A 10,251-nucleotide genomic window follows, 5' to 3' on the forward strand; every position below is an offset into this window, starting at 1 on the left:
AGCATATATTCCCACCAAAAACATGGAATTGAAGTAGGATGATGAGGGGGGAGAAGGGGGAGAAAGATAGAGCTACAAGTAATGGAACATACAACTAAATGTAGTCCTCGATGGCGGAGCTCCTTTCCAACAAAAATGTGGAATTGAAAAAAAAGGACATTAGGGAGGAAAAACAAAAAGTGCAAGGTACAAACTCTACTTGGATGTCTAAAGGAAGAGGTAACTTCGAGAAAAAGAGGGTGATGCAAGGTTGATACTTGAGATGGAGAGGATGTAGATGGAGAGGTTGAAGGCATGGGAGCATATGGAGCTTGAGAAGATGAAGGCGAGGGACGACATTGAGATTGAGAGAGAAGGCTAGGACTGCTGTAGCGTCCAAGATGCGATTCTATCCCAATCACGTGATGAATTCATGATTGGGGCACAATCGCATTTCGAGCGCATAGCAAGGTGGATATCATTACAACATACCATGTACTGAATGGATGAGAATACAAGATAAATGCTTACACTCGCCACAAGCTACAACATGAATACAACAGTTCATCAATACATAGCAATCATCATACAGAAGAGTAGGATCCGACTACGGATGAAATCAAACAAAAAAGAAGAACGACATCCACCCTGCTAATCCCAGGGTCCCGACCCGGAACATATCCCTTGATCAAAGAAGATGAAGAACCAGAAGAACTCCAAAACAAGCAACCATCGCTCTCACGTCAAAGCATCGCTTTACCTGTACCTGCAATTGTTGTTGTAGTAATCTGTGAGCCACGAGGACTCAGTAATCCCATTACCATGGGTATCAAGACTAGCAAAGCTTAATGGGTATGGAATGGATAAGTAGTGAGGTTGCAGCAGCACTAAGCAATGTATGGTGGCTAACTTACGGGTACAAGAATAAGATGAGAAACTACGCAACGGTCGCAAACTAGTAATGATCAAGAAGTGATCCTGAACTACTTACGTTCAAACATAACCCAACCGGGTTCTCTTCTCGAACTCACCCGAAAAGAGACAGTCACGGTTACGCACGCGGTTGGTGTATTTTAATTGAGTTTAGTTCAAGTTCACTACAACCAGATATTAAAAACTCCCATCTGCCACATAACCGCGAGCATGGCTTTCAAAAGTTCAAACCGTGCAGGGGTGTCCCAACTTAGCCCATGACAAGCTCTCACGATCAATGGAGGAAAATCCTCCTCCCAGAACAACCCGATCAAGCTCGGAATTCCGGTTCGCAAGACATTTCGACAATGGTAAAACAAGTCTAGCAAGACCTCCGGCATGCCGACACCCTGATAGTAGCCGCGCGTATCTCGTCTCAGGCCAAGACCGGATGAGCGAAGCTTACGGTTGGCTGAGACCCAAGTTGCCAAGGGGGCGCTGCAAGGTGCTCTAGTTTGGACCAACACTCGTGAGGAGCACTAGCCCGGGGTTGTTAATTAAGTCCTCATGGTCCGAAAAGTCCCTATGCAAGTTCTAGTTGTTATTAGGCAAATGGAAAACCAATGTTGGGTCTTGCTGGAAGAGTTTTATTTAAAGCGAACTGTCAAGGGGGACCCATAAACCCCGACTATGTTAGGAACGCAAAATCAAGAAACATAACACAGGTATGACGGAAACTAGGGCGGCAAGAGTGGAACAAAACACCAGGAGAAAGGCCGAGCCTTCCACCCTTTACCAAGTATATAGATGCATTAATTAAATAAGAGATAATGTGATATCCCGTGATATCCATGTCCCAACATGGAACAACCTGCATTGCACCTGTAACTAGCAATGCTATAAGAGGGGCTGAGCAAAGCGGTAATGATACGTCTCCAACGTATCTATAATTTTTTATTGTTCCATGCTGTTATATTTTCATTCTTGGATGTTTTATAATCATTTTATAGTCATTTTATATCATTTTTTGGTACTAACCTATTGACATAGTGCCAAGTGCCAGTTGCTGTTTTCTGCATGTTTTTTACATCGCAGGAAATCAATACCAAACGGAGTCCAAACGCAACGAAAATGTTTGTCAATTTTTTTGGACTAGAAGACATCCAGTGGGCCAGAGAAGCACCTGGGGGGTGCTCCGAGGGGAGCACAACCCACCAGGGCGCGCCTAGAGGCCTAGGCGCACCCAGGTGGGTTGTGCCCACCTCGGGTGCCCCCTGAACCGCCTCTTTGCTCTATAAATACCCCAATATTCCAGAAACCCTAGGGGAGTCGACGAAAATCAATTCCAGTCGCCGCAACTTCTAGAACCACCAGATCTAATCTAGACACCATCACGGAGGGGTTCATCATGTCCATTGGTGCCTCTCCGATGACGCGTGAGTAGTTCTTTGTAGACCTACGGGTTCGTAGTTACTAGCTAGATGGCTTCCTCTCTCTCGTTTGATTCTCAACACAATGGTCTTTTGGAGATCCATATGATGTAACTCTTTTTGCGGTGTGTTTGTTGGGATCTGATGAACTTTGAGTTTATGATCAGATCTATCTTTTTATCCATGAAGGTTATTTGAGTCTTCTTTGATCTCTTATATGCATGATTGCTTATAGCCTCGTATTTCTTCTCTGATATTTGGGTTTTATTTGGCCAACTTGATCTATTTATCTTGCAATGGGAAGAGGTGCTTTGTAATGGGTTCGATCTTACGGTGCTTGATCCCAGTGACAGAAAGGGAAACGACACGTATGTATCGTTGCTATTAAGGATAACAAGATGGGGTCTATTTCTACATAAATAGATCTTGTCTACATCATGTCATCGTTCTTATTGCATTACTTTGTTTCTTCATGAACTTAATACACTAGATGCATGCTGGATAGCGGTCGATGTGTGGAGTAATAGTAGTAGATGCAGGCAGGAGTCAGTCTACTAATCTTGGACGTGATGCCTATATAATGATCATTGCCTGGATATCGTCATGATTATTTGAAGTTCTATCAATTGCCCAATAGTAATTTGTTTACCCACCGTTTACTATTTTTCTCGAGAGAAGCCACTAGTGAAACCTATGCCCCCCGGGTCTCTTCTTCATTATATTTGCCTTTGTGATCTATTTTTCTTTGCTTTTATCAGATCTATTAAACCAAAAATACAAAAAATACCTTGCTGCAATTTATTTTATTTGGCGTTCGATCTATCAATCTATTACAACTCTCTCACATCCGTTTGCCAATTTCTGGTACCGTTACCAGAAAGGGATTGACAACCCCTTTAACACGTCGGGTTGCGAGCATTTGTTATTTGTGTGTAGGTGCTATTTACGTAGTGTTGCTTGGTTCTCCTACTGGTTCAATAACCTTGGTGTCATCACTGAGGGAAATACCTACCATCGCTGTGCTGCATCATCCCTTCCTCTTTGAGGAAATACCGACGTAGTTCTAGCAGGCATCGGGTAACATAGCCAAACAACGGTTTGCTAGGATGGTGAAAAGGTTAGAGGATGTTTCATGGCATATTGGGAGGCTTGATATACAAGTGGTGGGTAGCGCGACATAGAGATAGCATCAAGACATCTAGCATAGCAAAGATAGTAGTGAGATCCAAGGTGACGGTCATCTTGCCTGAAATCCCACTCGGAAGAAGATCGAGTCCATGAAGAAGACGAACGGGCGTAGTCGAACGAATCCTCACAATCGCAACGATACCGGAACTATCGAAGGACGCACAACCGGAAAGAAGCAAATAACATGGTAAACAACCATCACATAATCATGGCATGATGCACAATCAAGTATGATGCATGTCCGGTTTAATAAGGCATGGCATGGCAAAGTGCAACAAACAATACTACAAATTAAGTGGAGTTCAATATGCAATGAGTTGCATATTGACGAAACACCACAATCGATTATTTAGTTTGCTCTCATTTATGTATCCAACAATATTAAATACTGTTAAACATGGCAAGAGGTGAAGCACAATAAAAGTACATATCTAGGCAAGTTTAAATGAGGCCGGAACAACAAACAACAATTCCGGAAAATCCTCATATGCAATTTTTGAATTTGGTACTATTCTGCCTAAACCATATTTTAGAGTTGTTAAATAGCAAAAGTAAGTGCACCATGTTAATCTATACATTTTTATAGCCCATTTACATATAAATTTTATTTAATTCGGAGCTATGGTTATTTAGTTATGAAATAAATCATCTTAACATGACATTTGTGCAAATTAATGCAAACAACAATTTAAACATTTCAAACATGGATGAAAGCTGGATATTATTAAACTAGATGAAATTCTAAGCATTTTACATATATGAGTCATTTTAATCCGATGCAGGGTTAAAGAGTTATTATATGCATGAAGATGAGGGTTTTTCTGCAAATCTGCAAATCCTGGGATAATTGGACAAATCCGCAGCACACAGGAAAAAAATATGGGTCGAATCTGAGCAATCGGGCCGAACAGGATCGGGCTTGAGGTGCTTCTCACCTCGTGGGCTCACGGGCTAGTCGGTGGGGTGGCTTCTAGGCCGATGCTGGCTCGGCTGGCCTTGCGCGGGCGGTCAACGCGGTCGAGGCAGGGGAAGGAGCGGGACTTGGCGCTGGCCTCGTCCTCACGTGCTCGCACGACAGAAGTAGGGGACGGCGCCGTGCTGGCTTGGCGCGGGACTTGGCAAGGTGGCGGTGGTTGGACAGGAGGGGAAAACGAGGAGAAGGTGGAGGCTGCGATTGGTCTCAGGTGTAACTGGATCGGGAGGATCCCGAGGGAGAGAAGTGATACGTCTCCAACGTATCTATAATTTTTGATTGTTCCATGCTATTATATTATCTGTTTTGGATGTTTTATATGCATTAATATGCTATTTTATATGATTTTTGGGACTAACCTATTAACCTAGAGCCCAGTGGTAGTTCCTGTTTTTTCTTTGTTTTAGAGTTTCGCAGAAAAGGAATGCCAAACGGAGTCCAAACAGAATGAAACTTTCGCGATGATTTTTTTGGACCAGAAGACATCCAGAGGGCTTGGAGTGCACGTCAGGAAAGCCACGAGGCGGCCACAAGGTCGGGAGGCGCGCCCAGGGGGTAGGGCGCGCCCCCCACCCTTGTGGGCCCCTCGTGACTCCACCGACCTATTTCTTCCGCCTATATATTCTCAAATATCCCAAAACCTTCCAGGAGAGCCACAAAACCACTTTTCCACCACCGCAACCTTCTGTACCCGTGAGATCCCATCTAGGGGCCTTTTCTGGCATCCTGTCGGAGGGGGATTCGATCACGGAGGGCTTCTACATCAACACCATTGCCTCTCCGATGAAGCATGAGTAGTTTACCACAGACCTACGGGTCCATAGCTAGTAGCTAGATGGCTTCTTCTCTCTCTTTGATTCCCAATACAAAGTTCTCCTTGATGTTCTTGGAGATCTATTCGATGTAATACTCTTTTGTAGTGTGTTTGCCGAGGTCCGATGAATTGTGGATTTATGATCAGCTTATCTATGAATATTATTTGAATCTTCTCTGAATTCTTATATGCATGATTTGATATCTTTGCAAGTCTCTTCGAACTATCGATTTGGTTTGGCCAACTAGATTGGTTTTTCTTGCAATGGGAGAAGTGCTTAGTTTTGGGCTCAATCTTGCGGTGCTCGATCCTAGTGACAGAAGGGGAACCGACACGTATTGTATGGTTGCCATCAAGGATAAAAAGATGGGGTTTTCATCATATTGCTTGAGTTAATTCCTCTACATCTTGTCATCTTTCTTAATGCGTTACTCTGTTCTTATGAACTTAATACTCTAGATGCAGGCAGGAGTCGGTCGATGTGTGGAGTAATAGTAGTAGATGCAGAATCGTTTCGGTCTGCTTGCCACGGACGTGATGCCTGTATTCATGATCATTGCCTTAGATATTGTCATAACTTTGCGCTTTTCTATCAATTGCTCGGCAGTAATTTGTTCACCCATCGTAATATTTTCTATCTTGAGAGAAGCCTCTAGTGAAACCTATGACCCCCGGGTCTACTTTCCATCATATAAGTTTCCGATCTACAATTTTAGTTTACTATTTACTTTCTTTGCAATCTTTTACTTTCTGTTCCATAAACCAGAAATATTACTTTACCGTTTATCCATCAGATCTCACTTTGCAAATAACCGTGAAGGGATTGACAACCCCTTTATCGAGTTGGGTGCAAGTTGGTGTTTGTTTGTGCAGGTATTCGGTGGCTTGCGCGTTGTCTCCTACTGGATTGATTCCTCGGTTCTCAAAAGCTGAGGGAAATACTTACTCTACTTTGCTGCATCACCCTTTCCTCTTCAAGGGAAAACCAACGCAAGCTCAAGAGGTAGCAGGAAGAATTTATGGCGCCATTGCCGGGGAGATTTACGCCAAGTCAAGTGAAGATTTGATCTCCCGTCAACTTGATAATTTCTGGCGCCGTTGCCGGGGAGATCTACGCCAAGCCGAGACATACCAAGTACCCATCATAAACTCTCATCCCTCGCATTACATTATTCGCCATTCGCCTCTCGTTTTCCTCTCCCCCCACTTCTAAAATGATTTTCGAAAAGATTTGCCTTTTCTTCGCCCTTCTTCCGTTTGTCTTTTCGTTTGCCTTGATGTTTTATTTGGCTCGTTTGCTCATTTGGTTGGAATAATTGTATATTTATTGCAAATCAGAGAACCTAAGATTTATGGATCCTCATCCGCTTGTTAATCTTTTTAGGAGATCCAGTTATGACGAACCAATTGCTAGTGAGTTTTGTGCACTAGATTATCTTTATGAAGTTTTGCTTGAAATTTGTGAATCTGAAAATTCTGGGTAGTGCGACATAGCGATAGCATCGAGACAACTAGCATAGCAAAGATAGTAATGAGATGCAAGGTGAAGGTCATCTTGCCTGAAATCCCGCTAGGAAGAAGATCGAGTCCATGAAGAAGACGAACGGGCGTAGTCGGACGAATCCTCACAATCGCAATGATACCGGAACTATCGAAAGACGCACAACCGGAAAGAAGCAAATAACATGGTAAACAACCATCACATAATCATGGCATGATGCACAATCAAGTATGATGCATGTCCGGTTTAATAAGGCATGGCATGGCAAAGTGCAACAAACAATACTACAAATTAAGTGGAGTTCAATATGCAACGAGTTGCATATTGATGAAACACCACAATCAATTATTTAGTTCGCTCTCGTTTATGAACCCAACAATATTAAATGTTGTTAAACATGGCAAGAGGTGAAGCACAATAAAACTACATATCTAGGCAAGGTTAAATGAGGCCGGAACAACAAACAACAATTCCGGAAAATCCTCATATGCAATTTTTGAATTTGGTACTGTTCTACCTAAACCATATTTTAGAGTTGTTAAACAGCAAAAGTAAGTGCACCATGTTAATCTATACATTTTTCTAGCCCATTTACATATAAAGTTTATTTAATTCGGAGCTATGGTTATTTAGTTATGATATAAATCATCTTAACATGACATTTGTGCAAATTAATGCAAAAAAATATTTAAACATTTCAAACATGGATGAAAGTTGGATATTATTAAACTAGATGAAATTCTAAGCATTTTACATATATGAGTCATTTTAAGCCGATGCAGGGTTAAAGAGTTATTATATGCATGAAGATGAGGGTTTTTCTGCAAATCTGCAAATCCTGGGATAATTGGACAAATTCGTAGCGCATAGGAAAAAAAACAAATATGGGATGAATCTGAGCAATCGGGCCGAACAGGATCGGGCTTGAGGTGCTTTTCACCTCGTGGGCTCACGGCCCAGTCGGTGGGGTGGCTTCTAGGTCGACGCTGGCTCGGCTGGCCTTGCGCGGGCGGTCAACGCGGTCGAGGCAGGGGAAGGAGCGGGACTTGGCGTTGGCCTCGTCCTCGCGTGCTCGCACGACAAGAGTAGGGGACGACGCCGTTCTGGCTTGGCGCGGGACTTGGCAAGGCGGCGGTGGTTGGACAGGAGGGGAAAACGAGGAGAAGGTGGAGGCTGCGATTGGTCTCAGGTGTAACTGGATCGGGAGGACCCCGAGGGAGAGAAGTGATACGTCTCCAACGTATCTATAATTTTTTATTGTTCCATGCTATTATATTATCTGTTTTGGATGTTTTATATGCATTAATATGCTATTTTATATGATTTTGGGACTAACCTATTAACCTAGAGCCCAGTGCTAGTTCCTGTTTTTTCCTTGTTTTAGAGTTTCGCAGAAAAGGAATACCAAACGGAGTCCAAACCGAATGAAACTTTTGCGATGTTTTTTCTTGGACCAGAAGACATCCAGAGGGATTGGAGTGCACGTCAGGAAAGCCACGAGGCGGCCACAAGGTCGAGAGGCGTGGCCAGGGGGGTAGGGCGCGCCCCCACCCTTGTGGGCCCCTCGTGACTCCACCGACCTATTTCTTCCGTCTATATATTCTCAAATATCCCAAAACCTTCCAGGAGAGCCACAAAACCACTTTTCCACCGCCGCAACTGATAACCCACAAGTATAGGGGATCGCTGTCGGTGTCAAAACCGGCGGATCTCGGGTAGGGGGTCCTGAACTGTGCATCTAAGGCGGATGGTAAAAGGAGGCGGGGGACACAATGTTTACCCAGGTTCGGGCCCTCTCGATGGAGGTAATACCCTACTTCCTGCTTGATTGATCTTGATGATATGAGTATTACAAGAGTTGATCTACCACGAGATCGTAGAGGCTAAAACCCTAGAAGCTAGCCTATGGTATGATTGTTGTTGTCCTACGGACTAAACCCTCCAGTTTATATAGACACCGGAGGGGGCTAGGGTTACACAGAGTCGGTTACAAGGGAGGAGATCTACATATCCGTATTGCCAAGCTTGCCTTCCACGCCAAGGAGAGTCCCATCCGGACACGGGACGAAGTCTTCAATCTTGTATCTTCATAGTCCAACAGTCCGGCTGTCCGAGGACCCTCTAATCCAGGACTCCCCAGTAGCACCTGAACCAAGCTTCAATGACGATGAGTCCGGCGCGCAGATTGTCTTCGGCATTGCAAGGCGGGTTCCTCCTCCGAATACTCCATAGAAGATTTTGAATACAAGGATAGTGTCCGGCTCTGCAAAACAAATTCCACATACCATCGTAGAGAGAATAATATTTCCACAAATCTAATCTGCCGACGCGTTTTGTAGCATGACATCACACCACGGCCCGGTCATTATTCGAACCGTTTTTCACAACCAGCCATAGCACGTATTGCGAGGCAGTTTCCTTGGCACGTCTTGTCGAAGCAGAGATCGTGTCCCCTTATCACGGGATTCTCATCAATACGGGTGTGGGTAACCCAGCCGCACCATCAATTATGGCGCTTGGGGAATAAGCGATTTTACCAGGTAGGTGGGGAGGCGCATAGCCTCTTCCGCCCTTATAAAGGGACAAGGATTCACCCTTTTCACCTACGCCTTCTTCCTCCTAGCTCATCCATTCTTGCGCACTCGAGCTCCAGCGCCCAAGTTCGCGTTTTTTCTCCTCAAACCACTCCAAGCATGTCCGGAGTGGGAAGCAAGTGGATGGTCTCCTCCGTTACGGAGGAGAACATCACAAAGCTGCGGGGAGCCGGATACCTGGCCGCGGATATCGCGCACCGGCTGCCAGATGCGGGGCAAATCATCCCTACTACAGAACCCCATGAGAGGGTGGTTTTCCTCACCCACTTCGTCCGCGGACTGGGATTTCCCGTCCACCCGTTTGTCCACGGGCTCATGTTCTACTACGGGCTGGACTTTCACGATCTGGCCCCAAATTTCATCCTCAACATCTCGGCGTTTATCGTCGTGTGCGAGGCCTTCCTCCGCATCCAACCACATTTCGGCCTGTGGCTGAAGACCTTCAATGTTAAACCAAAGGTGGTGGTCGGCTAGCAAGTGGAGTGCGGAGGCGCCATGGTGGGCAAAATGCCCAACGTCACCTGGCTCGAAGGCTCCTATGTGGAGACCATAAAGGGGTGGCAATCGGGGTGGTTCTACATCACCGAGCCGCGCGACACCAACTGGGTGGCGGCCCCCAAATTTCAATCCGGAATCCCCATGCGGCTCACCTCCTGGAAAGAGAAGGGCCTGTCCTGGGGTTCCCCGGTAGAGCTGACCGGACTCCAGACATGTATCAAAAACATGATGAGCAAGAAAATCAAGCTCGTCAACGTGGTCCAAGTCATGCTCTTCCGCCGGATCCTCCCGTGTCAAAGACGGGCATTCATTTTGTGGGAGTTCGACCCGGCCGAGCACCAGACGTTGCGAGAGCTCTTCGA

Source organism: Aegilops tauschii, chromosome 3 (assembly GCF_002575655.3).
Source record: "Aegilops tauschii subsp. strangulata cultivar AL8/78 chromosome 3, Aet v6.0, whole genome shotgun sequence".
Taxonomy (NCBI): Eukaryota; Viridiplantae; Streptophyta; class Magnoliopsida; order Poales; family Poaceae; genus Aegilops; species Aegilops tauschii.